The 21,665-nt window shown below is 37.7% G+C and overlaps 1 long non-coding RNA gene and 1 pseudogene across 1 annotated transcript; both read left to right on the top strand.

Annotated features, from left to right (window-relative positions):
• The first annotated feature begins 867 nt into the window (after window positions 1-867).
• LOC132177919 (uncharacterized) lies at window positions 868-21,178 on the top strand. Its single transcript, XR_015911987.1, has 7 exons — window positions 868-939; window positions 1,023-1,068; window positions 1,660-1,732; window positions 3,685-3,798; window positions 5,202-5,280; window positions 20,669-20,735; window positions 20,886-21,178. It is a non-coding gene; the product is annotated as an uncharacterized LOC132177919 (long non-coding RNA).
• On the top strand, window positions 16,839-19,338 carry LOC148586191 (uncharacterized; annotated as a pseudogene).
• Window positions 21,179-21,665: the final 487 nt, after the last annotated feature.

Here is a 21,665-nt window from a genome sequence, read left to right as displayed (position 1 = left end):
GCCGTGGAATCGCTGATGTTATTCAATGGCCGTGAGTGTATAAAAATGCAGCTTTGCTTCTCTTCAATGGCCGTGGAATGTATAGAAATGATTAAGGAATGAGAGAGTCTGAGAGAGAGAGATAGCTGGGAGAGAAACTCACCAGAAAACAGTGGCATTTGGGCTGTTTAGTCGTTTGGACAAACAAACGAGCGGATGTTCATGTTAGTGCAATTTATGTGGGCTTTTTCGTCTTTTCTCGTTAGTATTGTTAGTATACCCGCTCTTTTTGTTTTAAACATTGTAATTGACTCTTTTACCATTGACATCAAGCATGTTGAACGAATTGACCCATAAACGAATTTATCAAGTATGTTAACCGGGTCCGGGTCCGGGTCCGGTTAAGGGCATTTCGATTTCGTCGTTCGCAATCCAAGGTTTGGTTTGTTGGTGATTCTTTTTTCGAAATTGTTTGGTGTTCTTTTCTTATTCTTTGGGAGTTTGATTGATAATGGGTATGGTTTTGATCTAAGCGAAAAACTTTCTTTTATGGGGTCGCTTTCTATTTTTTAACCTTTTTTTATTTCTTTATTGAGTGTAATTTCAATTGGGATGATTTGATATGAGTGGTGGTTCGAATTTATTGTACATTCTTTTAGAATTATGCTACTCTTTTGCGGTGTAGTTGGGTTTAATTTGATAATGGGTAGGGTATGTTTATCAAAATGTTTTTAATCCAAGCTTTGCTTTTAATTTTTTCAACTTATGCTTGTTCTTGGAACGGAATTGCAGTTGGATAATTTGATATATCAATGTCAAGATTATCAGTTTTGTTGAACATGAATATATGATTTGATGCTTTTAGTCTTATTTTGTGTAGTCCATTCACTTTGGGTTCTCCTTGTTTTAGGGTGTTCCTCCATCATCAGTCGCTGATTCTAATGGCTATAGAGATAATAGGTAATTTTGTACAAATTAGCATCATTTTGTTTTGTAAATTCAGAATTATCACTTTAATGGATCTTTTGTTGTGCTTCCCGTAGGGATAGAAGCAGAGATGACACATTGACCACTGTCAGAGATCGGAAAGTAAGTCGATGCTTTTGTTTGTTGATCATTACAAGTTTAAAGAAGGCATTGTGATAATATTTTAATTACTTTGTTGTTCACCTAAAGGGATTTAGGGCATGGATAAAGAAATTGTTTGAGTTCCCTTGTTTAGAATCGGTGAAATTATTAATTAATAAGGATTTGGAAAGAAATCCACACAGCTTATCTTCTGCCCAAAGTGATTGGATTTGGCTGGAATTGGAATGGGCAAAGGAGCAGTACTTTTTTGTACCCCTGTTCTAGTTAATTTTGAGGACAAAAACCTTCAATGTCAATTTTTGTTCTTTTTGTTTACATTTTTTCTATTTGCCAGACAGGATAAAGGAATTATACTCGCTGCCACCCCATTGGCATCCCTAAGGCTCCCTAATTCTACACCAGTCAACTATAACTACAAAAAGAAATGGACAAACACAAGTTGTAGTGTGTTTTAAGTTCTATCATTTGGAGCATTGATCTTTTATGAAAACATTTTTGCAGTCTATAGTTTATAAGAAGAATGTCAAAAAGACATTGAGTATTTGGCCTTTGGTCTTAATTCTTTTGTTGCTGTTTATGTTTGTGGGTCAGAATAATAGATGGGGCTTCTCTATATGCACTTTGCCGATCATGGTTGAGGAATGGTTATCCAGAAGAAAATCAGGTTTGCATCAATTACAATGGGAATTTCCCTTTCTGTGCATTTGGACTGTGCTGCTTTCTTCTTTTGTTCATTTTTTTTATTTCTTTCCTGCATAACATATTGTAACAAATTTCAACATGCATAGATTCTTAATGAATTTACTTGAAGCTTTACATGTAGATACTTAACATACTTGATTGCACAGAGAAGTAAATGTGTCAAGTCTTACTGGAAAAGGTGATGGCATGTGTGCTTATAGGCTAGTTTTGTGGATTCTGGGATAAGCAAATCATAAAGCTAACATTTGCGTGTGTGTGGATTATAGAGAGATTTGGAACAGTTCTGAATTATTACTTGTGTGTGTTTTTGGAATAATCTAACGAGAGGAAATTTGATACTTTTTGCATTGGAGAACCTGGTCCTAGTAGGGAAAATTAATTTCTAAGAATCTTAAAGATATGCTTCATTTGTACTTAAAAGATATCAGATTGTTAATAGTAAAAGTGCTAGTATTTTGTTCATCTGGAGGCATGTGTGCAGTGTTCTCTCTCCCCTTTTTCTTCTTCTCCTCCTCCTCCTCCTTGTTGCAGTTTCACAGCTAAAGAACAGCCTCTTGAACCCTTTTTCCTACCCTCTTTTGCAACCCCAATTCAAAAATCTTAAGACCGACCACATAAACACACATAGGGCAGTTTTCTAATCTGATCTTCATCACAAGTTCATGGGCTTAAAGTTTGTGGCATGTGTTATGATCTAAGCAAAAGAGAGAAAATGTGACGCAAATTTGTACTCAACTGTTCACATTGCTTGTATATTTGATTCTCAAAACTTATTTGGAGATGTTACATATACTTTCAATTCAGACTACTGTTTTTTTTTAATTATTATAATTCAGACTACTGTTACTTACCATTAGCCTTTTGACTCAGAACCGATCTCTCATAGACTTTGCTGTGAACTTGGAAACTGAATCTTCTCTTTTGGCTTTCCTCTTATATATATATATATATATATTCTAATATGGGTTTCAATTTTCTCTTTCCTTAAATTAAAAAAGAAAAGAAAAAACAAAAAAAGAAAAAGAAAAAGATGATTGAAAAGATGAATATAGTCTTTTTTTTTTCTTTTTCTTTTTTTTTTTTTTCTACTTATGATTAAGAAAGATGAATATGTCATAACTCTATTTGAAGTTCATACATTGTAGTTAGAGGGTCTTCGAGCAAACTAGTTTTTGGGTAAAAAGATTCATATTCTGCTTAAGTACATTTATCTGAGTAATTTTTCATTCAGTTCTATCTTGGGCTCATCTTCTGTTGAAATCACTATTCTATAGTTTTCCCACTGCTTGAAGTCATGTTCTTTTTTACTGTCCTCTTGTCCTTATAGTGCCTTTTAACATGAACCTGATCACACCTCTTGTTTGCTTAAAGCCACTTTATTTCTATCTGTCAAATAGTTGACAGTATTGGCTTTTGTTTGAAAATATTTGTTGTTGAAAGTATTTAATAGTGCGGTTTCTCACTTTTAACTTATTTTCTAATTTGTAATTCAAATGTATGTGTAAGATTTTGGCTAGGAAAATGCAATTTCCACCCCCTCTTTCTCCAACTTAATCTCTTCATATAGAGTATCCCAAGCAAGGTGGATGGTGGAGGAATGGTTAAGTTGAGATTAAACTCCTTGTCAAACATCTGTCACCATTGAAATGTTGAAGTCAATATTATTCTTAAGGGCAGTTACTGTCATTTCCTGTTTTATTAGCATTGTAGTAATTTCCTTGTAATTGCTTTTAAGAACAAACTTACATCAGTATATAGTATATGCAGAATATGCCCTTTGGTTTCTTTTTCATTGTGATTTGGGCCATCTGAGTTGTGTGTGGGAGTTAAAATGTTTGGAGACTAGAGTAAGACTTTATTCTTTTCACCCCCTGCCCTTAATAAATGTTTTGGTTTTATTTTTTCAATTGGCAGCCACAGTATGGGGATGCTGTGAAGTCTCTTCCAAAACCTTTGCCTATACCCGTGTCAGCCACTCATCTGCCAAAGAACAAGGAAGCTGAAGAAGAAGAGGCAGAGGATAAGGAGGTTGTCTATTGGGTTATCAATTTTTTGTTGTTATTTTTACTGTTTTTCTATTTTACCGCTCATCTGCCACAGTATTACAGTTAATTTTTTTCTTAGTATGATTAATCAATTGAATAATATTTTTAGAATAAAATAAAAAGAAATGTATTTGATGGGCGTATGAGGAAACATGGCCATAGAAGCGTCTGGAGAACTTTAAAAAATTTAATGAGAATGCTTAGATCCATATGTGTGTGTCTGCTTGTCTTTGCAGACGTGTAGATGAAATGCCAAAAGGTGTTTGGTGAGTCTTCAATCGTGAAAATTTGCATGTCACTTTTCCCTTCAGATTAATGGTTTTTATATAATATCTAGCCGGAGTTTGGTCTGTGCCACAAATATCCTCATTTATGTGGTGATCTTTTATCTCTATGCTTCGAAATTATAAAGATTTATCCCTTTGATCAAAGGAGTTTTTACTCAATATTTAGATGTATTTGCATGCATATATTTTGGTAGAATAAAACAATATAACCCATTTTAAGCATCTTTATTTTCCTTTACATTCCACAAATATGAGGTTATAGATATTTATCAAAAAAACAAAAAAAAAGCGAGGTTATTGTTGTTTATTCATTTTAGTTGGCTTTTGGATGAACCCTGAATTATTTGTCTTGTTTTGGTGTATTTCTTAAATAATCCACTGATATCTTGACATGAAATGATGTAATTTATTTTTTAAACTGAAAACCAGGCAGTAGTTTTAGTAGTAGATTAGTTGGATAATTCTAATGTTATCTGGGGTTTATTGCAAGTCAGTCAGCCCACTTTTCTAAGTTATAACTTATGTTCTCTGACTGATAATCATCCTTCATGACCAAACTTAATTGCGGTCATTCTTCTTCTATGGCATGTAGGAGCTGTACCCATTAGGTATGCATATTGAAATTAGCACTTTAACTTTGGAGACCATATTCGGTAATTCTTGTATCCTCTTGGGTGAGTAACTTATGATTTTTCAATATTAGGATATGAACTTGTTAAGTATAGACTTAAAAAGCAATTCTAGGAAAAATATAGAAAGCTATGACAAGTTTTTGACTAGTGTATATTGGGGAGGCTTGCATATGATAAAGTTGCTACACCATGGAATATCACTATTTGACAACAAATTGACATATATTTACAAAATATATGATTTTTAAGTGACATGGACATGTTTTAGAGTTGAATATTTATACTACTGAACCTTCAAGTGTCCTTTGTGTTTTTACGGGGCTTAGGAAATGAAATAAGGCTTTATTTTCATTGCACATACGTCGATAGAGACATACATACATACGTGCATTTTCAATTGAAAGTTTTGATCTATTGTAGATGCTCCTCTAACTCCTCCAAGCTAACTTACCTGTTTCTGCATTCAGGATGAGGAATCTGTTGAGCATTTGTCACCGCATGATCTTTTGAAAGGACACATCAAACATGCTAAAAGGTTCGAGCACGGTAAGTTTCTATATTTCCTATTTGGTGCCATTTTTTTTAACTTCTCATCTTTTAAATATTATTCTTTCTAGTCAGAATGAGGCATGGTTTAGTTAATTTGAAATGGTGCTGAAATTTTTTGAACTTGATTGTAGTTGAAGTAGGACAGTCTGATAGTGCTTCCTATGAGAATTCATAGATGGATTATGAAATTAAATGTCCTCGTCTAACTTGGAAAATAAGTCCAAGGAATTATAGTACCTTTAAATGATTGTGTTGAAGTTCTTTACTCATTCTCTATATATCGTCTTAGGCATCTAATGTAGAAATATAGAGAATGATTAAAAATCTTCATATGTTTTTTATCGACTTAGAGAAAGCATATGATAGGGCACCTAGAGGTAATATGGTGGTTTTGGAAAAGAGAAGGGTTCCCTATAGAGTATGTAATGTTATTTGGGATATTATGATAGAGCCGTAACTAGTGTGAGAACTATAAAAGTATCTAAGCGAGTTTCCTATCACAATAGGTTTATATCAAGGATCACAATAGCTAACTAGATCGATCCAGGATGAGGTCTCTGGGTGTGTATGTTCTTGCAAATAATATCATGTTATGACGAGACTTGAGTGGAAAATTACTTCAAGCTGGAAGTTTAGAGGGATATTTTAGAATCTTGAGGTTTTAGGTTAGTAAGACTAAACCAAGTATATGGAGTGCAAGTTCAGTACAACTAGAAATAGAATTGGCAGGATAGCATAATTTGATGGTCAAAAGACACTAAAGAATGATTACTTTCAGTATCTCAGATCATTAATTTTATAAAGATTGGGAGATTGAAAAAATGGGGCTCATAGAATAGAGCATAGTGGATGAAGCGAAGAAGTGCATCGGTAGTATTGTGTGATCTTAGAATACTCATTTAAGTTAAAGGGAAAGACTGTAAGACTGCTATAGGACATGTTTTTACTATCATTGTAATGGTTTTTTGTTTTGTATAACAATCTTCTCACTCTCAAGGAGTCCAGAAATTCCGCAAAACTAGAAAAGTGAGGACTATTATACATCACCAAGCATAAAGAGATTTGAACATAACATCTTTTAAACACCAATCTCTCGCAATATGCAAGGATCCTCGCATTCTGCACTCTCCAAATGCACCACATTAAGCACAAATGGGCTATTTTCCATGTAACGACCCAGGAAAAAACGTTAATCATATCTACACTATCACTCCAAAAGAACTAGTCAATTTGGAGTTTCCTTAGAATTCCTTCACCTAGTACTTAAGCAATGTGAAACTTAATTCTCATGACTATTTTTATAAATCACCCATTATATGTGGGGTACTCTTCATCTTCCCAATGTGGGAACAGAGTGTTACAAACTCCCCTCATTAAATCCTTGATGTCTTTGTTAGGATCATGTCATGCAGTGCTCAAGTATAACATGGCGTTACTAGGTTGTTTTGATACCATTTGTAACAGCCCAAGGAAAAGCGCTAATCACATCTTCGCTATCATCTTAAAAAGTCTAGTCAATTTAAAACCTCCTTGGAATCTCTTTAAGAAAGCCCATCATTATAATGGATATATAGGCTTTCTTAAAATCGTACTATTTCATATGTTTGTGTTCATTTTTGCAATGGCTTCCATTCTTTTACCTAATAGCTTGTGTAAATTTAGAAGGGGTATTCATTATACATGAGACGTCCAAAGGAAGTATTAGAATTTGGATCTGGCTTGCATGCGGTAGCGAAAACTACCGCATGCATGCTGTAGCGCAAAACGGCCGTGTTTTGGGCAATAAAAAAGTAGTTTTTTTAAAGAAATAATATAAAATTCATTAAGTATTAAAAAAATAAATAATTTTAAAAAATAAAAATATTAAAAAACTAAAACTATTAAAAAACTAAAAAAAAAAAAAAAAAAAAAAATCCAAATGAAAATCAAAGGGCCGGCCACCCCATTTTTGGCCAAGGGGGTGGCTCATGGCTGGTCTGGGATGGACGAACCACCCCCATGGCGTTTGGGGGTGGTCTGGCCACCCCAAAAGGCCAAAAAAAAAAAAAAAAGTTTGGGTTTTGGGGGTGGCCGGACCACCCCCCCAAGGGCTTGAGGGTGGTTTTGGCCACCCCTTACGGCCGCAACCATCTATTGTTTATCATATTTCATCTATCTATTGTTTATCAATCATCAAAGTATTGCAATTATATTCGATGATTGTGTTTTGATAAGAAAATTGAATGATCAACTACTTCGATTGGAAAAATAAGAAAATTTATGGCTTATATGGCATAGGGCCGGCAATTTTGACACGACCTGCGAACCCGACACGAAAAAATAGGTATTGGGCGTTGGGCTTATCGGGTTCGTGTCGTAATCAGGTCTACCCGATTAAGACCCGGTAATTTCGTGTCTGGCGGGTCGACCCGCCAAACATGGTTACTGTGCAGGTCTGGCGGGTCGACCCGCTAGACCCCCTTTTTTTTTTCTAAAGCAGGGGCGGGGCGCCCCTGGAAAAATCCTAAAAAATTTCTCTTGCCCCTACTGATCTCCGGATCTCCCTCCTTTTTTCTTGCCCCTACCTCTTCCTCCTCCTTTCTTCTTCTTCTTCTCTCGCTCAGCTTCTCTCTTCCATCTCTCTCCTCCAGTCCTCCTCATGCTTCCCCTCTTTTTCTCCGTCTTTCTCACAGTTTATTTCTCCTCTCTGGATCATTCTCTCTCAACAGTCTCATAAATTTTTCTCTCTCTAGAACATGAGACTATGAGAGACCCACTTTTTGACTTTCCTTCTTTTTTCAGCCTACCACGCGGACAATAAATTTTTGGCATATATATATATATATATTTGGGGGGGTTAATTTCATCCACTTTAATTGGTTCAAAATTTGCCCACTCTCAAAAAAGAAAGAAAAAAAAAAAAAATCTCCTCTGCCCAATGCACTTATACAGCCACTCTTAAGATTACAAATAAGAAAAATACAATTTGATAAAGAGTGGACTTATATCAATTAACGTGAATATATTTTCTAAATGCCAAATAAAATAACCCAAAAATAATTAAATACCATTAATAGATATTTAAATATTAAAAGTAATTAATTGGACATGCAATATTTTTTTCAAAGTGTTTGAAACTTTGAAATCACAAAATAATTTATATTGGTTTTTGGTAGATATAGTATAATATAATATTATTTTATATTAATTAAATATTAGTCTTACATCCCGCCCCTACAATAAGGAAATTCAGGTTCCGCCACTGCTCTCAAATATACAGATATCATATTTTGTGTTGAAATATACATAATTCTTTTTTAGTGGAATGTAATTTGAGCAAAATTAAATTTCTTTATACTAAAAATTATTTTAATAAATGAACTTAGTTAATATGCTTGCTTGTTTTAAGTTTAGGTGAAATCATGAGTTTAGTAATTTCTTTTGGAGTACAATTACGGTCACTTTCCATTTTTTTTTTTTGGTTTCTTATCCTTTATTAAAGCCTTTAATTTCTTGGAACTCAATTTTTTGCATTGACTATATTGATGTATTATTATTACAATTTTTTTTTTTTGGTTTTTTTAAATTTTATAGTTTAGGGTTTTAACGGGTCGTGCCTACCCGATTAGACCTGGTTATTTTAAATGGGTAAAACAGGTCGTGTCGGGTTACCCGGCTATTTTCGTGTCATAATCGTGTCAGACCCGATTACCCGTTTAGCTAAACGGGTCGTGTCTGTGTATAGGCTAATCGTGTAATGGGTACCCGCGGGTCGTAATCGGGTTGTATCAGGTACCCATTTTGCCACCCCTAAATTGTGGCAAGTGTGACATGTGGGAGTGGACGATGAAGTGTTAAGTTTTGTCACTGCGTATGTGGCAATTTGATTCTTAATAGACATTTAAATTTGGCCAAAAAACCTACTGAAGAATGCATTTCAAATTCACAATAAACTTATGCAATGAAAGCCAAAAAAACAAAAGCTTAATGAGAAATTTAAATAGGCGTGTTGGCTCATGAATTTATCTTACATGGGACACTTGTCATTTTATTATTATTGGTGATGCGGTAGATTAACTATTCCCATCAAAATTTCTAGGGGTGATCATGCGGTTGCGGTTAGCGGTTAGTGGCTAAAACCGCTAACCGCAACCGCTTAAGCGGTTAGTACATTTTACTAACCACTTCTGCTAACCGTATCCGGCTAACCTCTTTTTTTACTAACCTTTTTTTTTGGCTTCGTTTGGGCCGAATTTGAGAATTAGGCTTTATTTGGGCTCACTTTAAATGTCTTTTTCCACTTTTTTTTTTTTCCTGTTCAGGTTTTTTTTTTTTTTTGTTGCCTTTTGGTCCAATTTTCAGTTTTGGGCTTATTTTGCCCCTTTTGGCCTTTTCTATGCCTTTTTGACAATAAAATATGCACTATTTAACAAGCATATAGGTTGCGAGAACTTGAAGCTTGAGGCTCATCTACAATAGAACAAATTAAATGAAAATTTCATGTTTAGGGTTAGAAAATCATCAGGATGAAATGAATATATAGAAGTGCAAAACGATATATAAAATAAAAATATATATAGTATATTAAAAAAAGCGGTTAGCGGTTAATAAAAACCGCATGAACACCCCTAAAAGTTTCAAACAAAAGTTGAGAACAAAAATTTATTTATCAATTTTGCTTGCCACAAAAATTTTTTACACCCTAAAGACTAATAGTGGGTTCGTTCGATAAAAAAATTTAGATGGTGTTTTCGACTTTTTAGTTTAAAAAGTGTTCTAATGCAACATAAATGTGAAAATAAGGTTGTGTTTTATAAGCATTTTGTGTTTGAAGTTATTTGGTAATATTTTTATTTTTTGACTAAAAAGCCAAAAAAAAAAAAAAAAAGCAAACCTAAATACTCTTCATACCAACACATTTGATACATATTTTTTTAAAGTTTGATACATTAAATTGAGAGTTTTTAAAGTTTATAGAGATGATTGCAAAAACGCTTAAAGTTTAGGGGAGTTAAGTGAAGTTTCTCAAAAAGCAAAAAATTCTCATCTAAAGAGGGTTTTTATAGTCTCGTCTTTCTATTGGTTTACTGAGAAAATTCTCATTCTCAATTCAGAATAAGAGTATATAATTTAACCTTTTGGTCATGAAGTTTCTGATTGTAGTTGTTCAGGTGCTAAGTGGGGTGGTTTTCCTTTCTTTCTCCATTATTTTCTTCTTGGGTGGTGGAATTCCAAAACTAGTTACTAAAGAATGGATGCATATACCTTTGATTACAATATTACTGTGAACATAGAGAACATAATAGTTTGCACTTATGTTACTTGCTATGTCTTGCACATACCTTTTAATATGTACTTTCTAAGACGTTAGGATAGGTATAAATGTGATTGCGGCAATTTTACCTTATACCTTGCTCTTAGGGGTGGGCAGATTAACCGGTTACCGATTACCGACCGATTACCACATTTAACCGAACCAATAGTAACCGTAACCGATAAGCTTATTGGTCGGTAATCGGTTAAAAATTTTATACCGATAAGCTTGTTGGTCGGTAATCGGTCGGTTAATAATTTGTTATCGAAAAACCGATATGACTGATAAGTTTTTGTAATTTTTAATTTTTTATAATTTTATATTTATTATTGAAACCAAAACGACGTCGTTTTGGTTTTTATTTTATATTGTAGTGGATCAATATAAAAAAAAGCTTCAATAAGCTATTTTAGCCAAAAATATACCCCAAAATAACTAATTTTTAATAAGGTATTTTAGGCTTTAGCCCAACAAAACGTATTTGAGCCTCCAAAACAATTAATTTTTGGCCCAATTAGCAACCAGCTAAAAGCCTAATAAAAGGCCCAGAAAAAACCGATTTAACCAACCGGTTAACCGATTACCGATATGACCGATAATTTTCGGTAACATTTTTTATCGGTTGGTAATCGGTTAGGATTTGGTTAACCGATAGCTTATCGGTCGGTAACCGGTAAGCCCATTATCCGGACCGATATGACCGATACCCAGCCCTACTTTCTCTTATACATTGCTCATGAGCTCACTCTCCAGTAATAGTATCATTAAGTTTGGAGCCTCATATAATATATCTCCTTTCTCGTGGTTCCCATTTTTTTTTATCAAGTTTAGAAACTTGAATAGTGGCAAGCTGAGTGTACTTGACTCGTGCATGCCTTCAAGCACACATATTTGTGTAAAATTGAACTTCTCTTGAGATTGTGGCCTAACTTTCTTGTACTAGAGGAGGTTGGTAATAGATGTGTGTTTCACCATTTTGGATGTGTAATGAGCAACTATGAAATTCGAAATAATCACTTTTTCTCATTAAGAAATATTTCCTGAAGGACTGTACATCCTGCGTATCATATGACATGCTTGCATGAAAAAAAAGAACTTGTATTAGCATGCACAAGGAGTTACCTCAATTTTGGAGATCATTGACCTTAATACTGAATCTGAACCATCTGTTCATTTCAGCCATTTAATCTGGGTATCTTTTCAGTGAAAGGTTATTGTTGTGTGCCGTGTACTTAAGTAAGCAAAACAGTGATCTACGAACAAATATCTCAGATGGATGGCAGTGATGTGTCAATTGTACTGAATACCTCTCAATTGAGGGTTGCTCGTATTATATAGAAAAATTGTCTAGGTAATTACAGGCTGTATCTCAGTGATTACAGTAATCTAGGGAAACCAATAAGGCAACTAAAATCTATCTATTAATTACAATATACTATTGCTATAATACAAGAACATGCCATAACTAGAAAGACTAATTATGACTAAATATATATATGGACCGTATCTAATTGACATCCCCCCTCAAATTGATGCTGGTCGATCAAGAAGCATCAATTTGCCCACAAGAAACTGATGACGTTGTCGTGTCATAGCCTTCGTGAAGACGTCAGCTATCTGGAGATCCGTGGAAACATGAGGAAGAGAGATAACACGAGTGTCCAAGGCTTCCCGAATAGAATGACAGTCTACCTCAATATGCTTCGTACGTTCATGGTAAACAGGATTAGCAGCTATTTGAATGGCACTAGTATTATCAGCATGAAGAGGAGTAGAATCAGTTTGAGAAAAACCAAGCTCAGCCAAAAGCCCACGAAGCCAGACAATCTCAGAACAAGCAGCAGACATTGCTCGGTATTCGGATTCAGTAGATGATTTAGAAACACGAGCTTGCTTCTTACTCTTCCAAGAAATCAATGAATCACCAAGAAACATGCACCAACCTGTGACAGACCGTCGAGTGTCAGGACATCCTGCCCAATCCGCATCACTATAAGCAACAAGGCGAAGAGCAGAGCCAGTTGGAAAGAACAACCCACGACCAGAAGAGCCCCGAAGATATCGAATGATACGCCGAACAGCAGCTAAATGAAGATGGCGGGGAGTTTGCATAAACTGGCTAACCTGCTGGACAGCGAAGGAAATATCGGGCCGAGTAATAGTCAAATAATTCAAGCTGCCTACCAACTGTCGGAACACAGTAGGATCAGAAAGAAGCTCACCCTCCTCACTTCGATATTTCACATTAACCTCCATAGGAGTATCCACCGAAGAAGAATCTTGAAGGCCAGCTAGACTAATCAAGTCCTGGGTGTATTTGTTTTGATTCAAGAATATACCAGAAGAATCAGTGTGCACCTCCAACCCCAAAAAATACGTAAGAGGACCAAGGTCTTTCATATGAAAAGAGTCTTGAAGATTTCGCTTGAGATGTGCAATCAAACTAGAGTCGGTTCCTGTAATGACAATATCATCCACATACACAAGTAAAAGAACAAGACCAGTCGGAGTCTTGCAAAGGAACAAAGAAGAATCATATTGGCTTTGGACAAAGGAGAAGCGAAGCAAAGTAGACCTGAATTTTTCAAACCATGCCCGGGGAGCCTGTTTTAAGCCATAAAGAGACCGTTTCAACTTACACACAGCGGCAGATGGAGAAGAAAACAACCCCGGAGGAGGAGTCATGTAAATATCTTCTTTGAGATCACCGTGAAGAAAAGCATTTTTGACATCCATCTGGTGAAGTGGCCAGCCTTGGGAGGCGGCAATAGAAATAATTGTACGCACTGTAGTCATCTTTGCAACCGGAGCAAATGTCTCCTCATAGTCCACCCCATATTCTTGCCTGTTCCCAAGAGCAACTAATCGAGCCTTATACCGATCCAGAGTCCCATCAGAGCGAAGCTTAATTGAGTAAACCCATTTACAACCAATGGCTTTAACATGAGAGGGGCAAGGAACCATGTCCCATGTATGATTGTCCTGGAGAGCCCGAAGTTCCTCATCCATCGCTTTCCGCCAACATTCATATTTAACAGCCTCGGAAAAACATGTAGGGATGGAAATAGAAGATAAAGTGGCATTAAAGGAAGTGTGGGGAAAACCATACCTATCAGGAGGACGTGATACCCTAGCAGATCGTCGAGGACCAGACTCATGAACTGTCTCAGATGGCGGGTCAATCGGAGGAGTTGTCGGAACAGTTTCAGATGAAGGATCAGTCTCGGGAAGGGGCAAAGTTGGTGGACGTCGAGTATACACAATTCCAGGTTTGAACCGCTCAGGCAGAAGAGGCAATTCATCAAAACAAGGTAGAATACTAATCTCAGGCAATGATTCAACATGTGTAGAAAAGAAACATTGATGCTCAAAGAACACAACATTACGAGATATACGAAATTTGTCAGAACAAGGATCATAGCAAACATAACCTTTGTGAGAAACACTATAACCCATAAAGGCACATTTAACAGACTGAGCAGAAAGTTTGTTACGTTCATGAGCAGGTAAATGAACAAAACAAACACACCCAAAAGTATGCAGATTAAGATAGCTAGGATGCTGATGATACAAACGATAATAAGGAGAATCAAAATGCAAGACCTGAGAGGGCAGTCGATTAATTAAGTAAACTGCAGTAGATAATGCCTCGACCCAGAATTTAGAAGGAACATAGGACTCAAGTAATAAAGTGCGAACAACATCCAAGAGATGGCGGTTCTTTCGTTCCGCCACCCCATTTTGCTGAGGAGTATAAGGACAAGAGCGCTGAGAGACAATTCCTTTATGACGTAAGAAATCATGAAACTCGTGGGACATGTATTCTCCACCAGAATCAGACCTCAAAATCTTAATGCCTGTAGAAAATTGATTCTCAATATATGCTACAAAGGTTTGAAAAATAGACAGAACCTCAGATTTGGCCCGAAGAAAATAGACCCAAGTATATCGACTGAAATCATCTATGAATGTGACAAAATATTTATATCGAGCATGAGAAATTACAGGAGAAATGCCCCATACATCACTATGCACAACATCAAAGCATTTTGTAGCATGACTACCATGAGAAGAAAACGAAAGAGTTTTACTCTTACCAAGTTTGCATACAGAACAATCAAATGACAAATTTTGAGAAACTCGTTCTTTATTGCCTAACAAACCAGAATTTAACATATGAGATAGAATAACAGAATTTGGATGACCCAAACGTTTGTGCCATACTTCGTTCGAAGTGTTAACTGTCCTACAAGCTAAAGATAAACAACTAGGAATGGAAAAGTGCAGTGGAAATAGTCTGCCAACTTTAGGCCCCTTCGCGAGTATCTTCCCCGACACCTGATCCTGCACAAGACAACCATCACGAGAGAAATGGACATCACAGTTTTTTTCAACTAACTGGCCAACTGAAATAAGACTATTAGAAAGGCCAGGAGAGACATAAACATCTCTGAATGAAGGATTAATATCTCCTACTTCATTAATAGCTAAATGACTCCCATTAGCTACTTGAATATGAGATGAACCATGATATGGACGAACATTGCAAAGAGTATCAGATGATCTGGTCATATGATTGGATGCTGCAGAATCAATAAGCCAAGACTTAGACGAAACAGTACCATTACGTTGGAGCCCTAAGGCAGAGAAGGCTGACATAATCATCTGCTGGACCATTTCAGGCGTAAGAACAGTTGATCCGGCCGCAGAAGAAGAGGCTGAGGACATCACTGGAGTAGAAGAGGTGTGTACTGCAGCCTGATAGGCAGTAGCTTGACGATTCTGAGGCCGAGTGGGACATTCTTTGATAAAGTGGCCCGGTTTCTTACAGTAATTGCAAGATTTCTTGGCACAATTGGCGGCAATATGACCATACTCCTTACAGCTGAAACACTGGACCTTGCGCATATCCTTACCCTTCCCTTTCCCATAGGCTGCATAGGCTACTGGGTTGGAATCGTGCTGGAACGTAGCCTGCGTGAGAAGACGCTGCTCCTCACGAAGTAATTCTCCAAAACAAACATCCAAAGATGGCGAAGGATCCCGATTCATTAAATTTGAGCGAGTAATCTCAAATTCAGGGCGTAATTTCATCAGGAATTGATCTCTCTTGCTCTGCTCATGAACAGCCTGAACAGCAGTGAGAGATGCAGCAGGTACCTTCGCATAAACCATATCAGAAAATTCTCCCCACAAATTCTGAAAACCAGAAAAATACTCCGGAATGGAGAGATTGCCTTGAGTGTAATTAGCAATCTCATATTCCAGCTGAAAACGGCGTGCGGTATTGTCCTGATGATAAACCTTCAGCAAATACTCCCACATAGTCTTCGCAGTCTTATAGGGCCTCAGATTGAGCACAATAAGAGGATCAACAGACCCTAAGATCCAAGACATCACACGTGCATCCTTAACCTTCCACTTAGCCAAATCCTTAGCTTCCGTAGGAGCTGGATCACTACCGTCAATATGGCCCCACAACTCTTTTCCCGTAACAAATAATTGAAATTGGAATTCCCAAGCAGAATAATTTTTTCCAGTAAAACGAACCCCAAAAGTCTCGCTAGAAGACATAATGAAATCAAAAAATTAGAAATTAGACAACTTGATAAAGAAGTAACAGGCCCACCAAATCTGTTGGACAGCAAGTCCAAGTCCACTCAAGTCAAACAGCAATCTGCAACCCTGAACAGCAACAAAGCCCAAGCCCAGCAAGCCCAAAGTTATCAGCAACTCAGCAAGTCTAATCCCTGCAATCAGCAAGTCCAAACCCAACAAAGCCCAAGCCCAGCAAGCCCAAAGTTACCAGCAACTCAGCAAGTCTAATCCCAGCAATCAGCAAGTTCAAACCCAACAAAGCCCAAGCCCAAAAAAAACACAATTTCAGCAACTCAAATCAATAGCCCAACTCGCCGGAAACACCTCGCCAAACGCACCACGCCGACAGCCCAACTTCGCCGGAAACACCACGCCGACTGCACCACGCCGACAGCCCACGTCGCTGATAGCCCAACAAGCCGGAAATACCACGCCGACTGCACCACACCTGCACAGCCCACGTCGCCGATAGCCCAACTTCGCCGGAAATACCACGCCAACTGCACCACGCCTGCACAGAATCTGCCGACAACCACCACAGATCGCCGGGAATGCTCCAAGGCGGCACAGAACCTGCCGACAACCACCACAGACCTTGCCGACAACTACCAAGGATCCTCCACAAACCAAGAAACTGCTGAACAGCAGTTTAGAACCCACCAGAATGATCGACAATTCCCTTGAAATTATCGACCGCCACAAAAAAACAACGACCCAGTCCCAACCCAAGCTTGACAATTCCTACGGCCCTCAACAGGTAACTGAAAACAACCCTAATTTAGATGATGGCTCTGATACCATGTCAATTGTACTGAATACCTCTCAATTGAGGGTTGCTCGTATTATATAGAAAAATTGTCTAGGTAATTACAGGCTGTATCTCAGTGATTACAGTAATCTAGGGAAACCAATAAGGCAACTAAAATCTATCTATTAATTACAATATACTATTGCTATAATACAAGAACATGCCATAACTAGAAAGACTAATTATGACTAAATATATATATGGACCGTATCTAATTGACATGATGTACTGATGGAAGTATCAAACTAGAGTGGTTGGTCTCCTCTTTAGAGATCCTTGTTGGCTAGTTCGTTTGAAACATGTCCGGACGATCCAAACTTAAAGAGTTACAAAATGTCTCGTTTGCATATGCGGCTGTATCCCATCTAGACGGGATGGTCTTGACTCTTGAAGATTCACAGTGAGCCTCGTCTGCAGTTACGTCTGCATACCGTCCGGACAAGATGGTTCAAGAAAACTCAGCGTCACTCGTTTGCAGTCTCGTCTTCAGTGTGTTCGAACGAAGACTTTAGTTTAATTTACAGTACTTTGCGTCTGTAGTTCCGTCAAGCAAGGCGTCAGGACGTCACGCTCTAAGATCTAGTGTTAAAACATATTTCCGTCCAGACAAGTATGAAACTTTCCCCCGTGACCACCATCCTTCAATTCTACTCCCCCGCATCAAGAAACACCACCCCTCTCTCCAACACAAACACAAACACCTCCACTGCCCCTTTCCTCCACCAGAAACCCACCATAGCTCTCTACCAAGCACCCAACCTTCGCCTCATACCTCGACGCCCCCGACCTCCCTCCAAAAGTGAAGCTCCTCTGCAGGATCGTTGCTACCACCGACTCCCTCTCAGTAGAGGAGGCCCTCCAAGACACCAGCGTCTGCGTCACCCAAGCCGACCTTGAGCATGTCCTCAAGCTCTCCTATGCCTTCCCCGGCCCCACCCTCAAGTTCTTCCGCTGGTCCGGCCGCCAGCTCAGCGACAACCACAGCCCCTACGCTTTCATGAACCTCGTTGAGAACCTGTTGGGCAAGAATTACCTCTTCGACCCCATGGGGAGCGCCATTAAATCCATGAGCTCGGAGGGCCGCTTGGTCTCCTTGGCCACCTTTGCCTCCGTCTTCAGCGGCTATGTCATTGCTGGTCGCATCTGAAAAGCATTCCTGACATTTGACGCCATGGATCAGTACGGCGTTCTGCACGATATTGTGGTGTTGAATTCGCTTCTGAGCGCGATTTGCAGAGACGGGGAGACTGCGGATGTTGTTGAGTTCTTGCGGGATGCGAAGGAGAAGATCAGTCCGGATGTGGATACATATGCAAACCTGTTGGAAGGTTGGGAGAAGGAAGGCAATGCCGATTGCGCTAGGCAGACATTCGCAGAGATGGTGTTTGAGATTGGTTGGAACCTGAGCAATGTGCCCGCTTAATGATTCGTTATTGAGCACTTTGATTAAGGGCCCTGATGGCCCTCACGAGGCCATGAAGTTCCTCGATATGATGAAGGATAAGCGGTGTTATCCGTGGTGAAGTTCTTCAAGTTTGCTCTCGACGAGTGTTCGAAGAAAGACGACGCTCGTGGAGCCGCATTGATTTGGGACGCAATGGTGGGTGATATTGGTTTTAGACCCGATACCCAGATGTATAACATGGTCATTGCTTTATATTGTCGATGTAAGGGTACAGATTTAGCTAAAATTTTGTTGGATGAGATGGTTTATTATGGGTCATTTCCGGATTCACAAACTTATAACGTGGTGTTTCAGTACTTGATGAAGTGCAGGAGGATAGGGGAGGCTTCGGTGATGTTCAATGAGATGATTAAAAATGTGTGTGTTCCAGACCATCTTAATTGTAGTTCAGCAGTTAGGATTTATATGGATTCTCAGGAATATAATATGGCTATAAAAGTTTGGAAATGCATGATAGAGAATTATAATTCTGATTTGGAGAAGACTGGGAATTTGTTGGTTGTGGGGCTTCATGATATGAATAGGCTCCCAGAAGCAGTCTAGTATGCCGAGGATATGATTGGTAGAAGAATCAAGTTGAACTCTTCCACATTGTCGAAGCTGAAACAGAGCCTTTTCAAAGCAGGAAAGCAACTTGCGTATGATGAACTTTTAAGAAAGTTGAAATATCAATAGGTAGGTAATCTCTATATGCATTTTGATATTTATGGCCAAGTACTTACAAAAAAAATATATTTTTGGCCAAGTGATACGTGGAAGTTCCAAGGACCTTGTGACATGGTTTTATCTTTGTTTTGATGGGATCATTTCACATGGTCTAGACTTGTAATTAGGATTGTATAACTTGTAACTAAGATTGTATGACTTGAATTAGAAAAATGCAAATAGAATTCGATGACATTAACTAGTTAACAACTACTTTAGAAGCATCAGTGTGGATCAGTTGAGTCAGTTATCTGACAGATTTATGCTTTCTTCATTATATATATACACCAATAATCTTCAAGGAGAAAAAAAAAAAGAAGAAGACCTAAATGGTTTGTGCCTCAAATAGGTTATTAGGACCGACTTATCCTTGTGGCAATTAGAAATTCCAAAACCGGGGCTGTGCTGCTTTTCTTCATATGCTTGAATGCAGTATTCGGTTGTCTTTGTCTTGTAAAGGTTGTTGGTTCCATAAAACCAGTTTCTAGGTTCATGAAATTGCAGATAAGCATTTAATTTTCTCTGTGCCTTTTAAATCAATTTCAATCTCTCTCAGATGATACTTTGATTGCAGCATGCTGGTCTAGTAATGGTCACTAGTAAAGAGCCCCTCTCCCCCACCTCTTCAAAAGTTATGTTGAGGTTGAGGTTGGGGTATCTTCCCCGACTGTTCTAAAGGTTCTGCAAACACATTTTTATAAAGGCAATGCCTAATTTTGTGGAATCCAGAGAACTTACCTAGTTTCTGGCAACTTTTAGGAAGGAAGCAGTTTTTAAATCCTTTCCATGGCTCTCTTTGTTGGACTGCAACCATTGTCTGGAAGGGGGAAAGAGTAACATTTCAATCGATTGTGTTATTAAAGAAGCTGGATTCTTGGTTTTGGCTCCTCTCTGGTGACTTCTTGGCTGTATGTTCCTGTCACCCTGAGAATGTTGCTATTTCTGCTGCACATCAGTTACAAAAAAGCTTTGAGAAGCACCATGTGGCAAGCATTTTGTGGTAGCTCAGGTGAACCCCAAAACTGTCTGATTTGTTGATTTAGCTGTTTGGTTCAAATTGAATTCTAAGATGATGGGTCGGTTTGGAGATATTGTGTGTGAGAGAGTATTTAGATCACGAGGTCAACTATTATCCAATCAAAACTGATTATTTTCTGCACTTGGTCCTGCAACAGTGCAACTTATTAGATGGTGGATATTTATCTAAAACTTCAGTTGGAAATGGTCACAAATTACAAGATTTCAGTGCTTATTGTCAGAGTGAAGTTTCTAGTAATGAGGCATAGTAAATTTTCTTGCAAGTTTATCTGTTGGAATTGGAAAGTTAATGCATAGGATTTCTTCCCAGTTATTGCTTGGTTTTTACTAATGCTGCGAAAAAGCTATCTTGTACGGTGCAATTTGGTGTTATTCATAAAAAACAGTAAGTTACAAGTTGGTGTTGAGTGTTTTCACCACTGGAAGTGCATATAGAACTATTGGTTGCATTATTTGACACTAATATTGCATTGTTTAGATCTCCAAGGAAATAAATGCCACGGCCACATGCAAATGGAGCCTTTACATTGAAATGCCTGAATTCTGTAAGTGTCTGTGTTCATTGCAATATAAACACTTCTGTATACGTGTTCTAAAGTTGATTTTTATCCATTAATTCTCCTTTTAGTTCCCTTCTCTTTTCGGGGAGAAGGTGATTGGTATTTGTGACCTCATAGCGCTGCAAAATTTTGCAGATGCATGATTAATGACTGAAAAAGGATTTGGAGGAGAACAAGGATTTTTTATGATCGATTGTCAGACATCGCTTAGAAATTTTGGTTGTCTGTCTCTGTAGACATTCTATCAAAGTAGAAATTGTGTTTATCTACATTTGGCTACCCTTTTCTTTTTTCATGTATATGAGCTTGTCCATTTGTTTGCCATAGAAAAGAATACTCTTCGGGTTGCCGCTTGCTGTTTATTGATCTTCACCTGAATATAACAGGTTTTATTATTAAGTGCATTGCAGGCAGTGTTCTTGTGAAGATTTTTTTCTGTTGGTGGTGAGGAATATTGCACATCTTTGTACTTGTCATTTTCTCACATATTATGGTGACGCTATGTTACCTTGAGAAAGTAGAGAAACCATTCTTTCATTTAATTAGGTTTGGGTAATTTTTGTTTATTCTGTTATCTTTTTCTCATGGTCTTAAGTTGTCTTCCTTCATGTACATCCTAGTTGAAGTGGTTGTTTCTGTTTCATTGGTTGATCAACTCCTCATCTCATGATCTACACCAGATATTTGCACTATAAATGAGAATGAAATACACCAGCAAAGGATCATTATTTCCATTTTATTGTTCTAACAATGGACAAAAACAAGAAAAGTACCAACAACCTCATGAGCACAAATGATTTGACTTCTCTAGACGCACACCTGAACTCGGATTATGGCTCATTCCACCATTCCATATTCCACTAACAAACAAGAAAAAGTAACATAGCGTAATACATTACTCAACATTCAGCAAAC

The sequence above is a fragment of the Corylus avellana genome, chromosome 4 (genome assembly GCF_965113065.1).
Source record: "Corylus avellana chromosome 4, dhCorAvel1.hap1.2, whole genome shotgun sequence".
NCBI classification, from domain to species: Eukaryota; Viridiplantae; Streptophyta; class Magnoliopsida; order Fagales; family Betulaceae; genus Corylus; species Corylus avellana.
The sequence above is the reverse complement of the archived record's forward strand: the minus strand, read 5'-3'. Positions and strand labels throughout refer to the sequence as shown.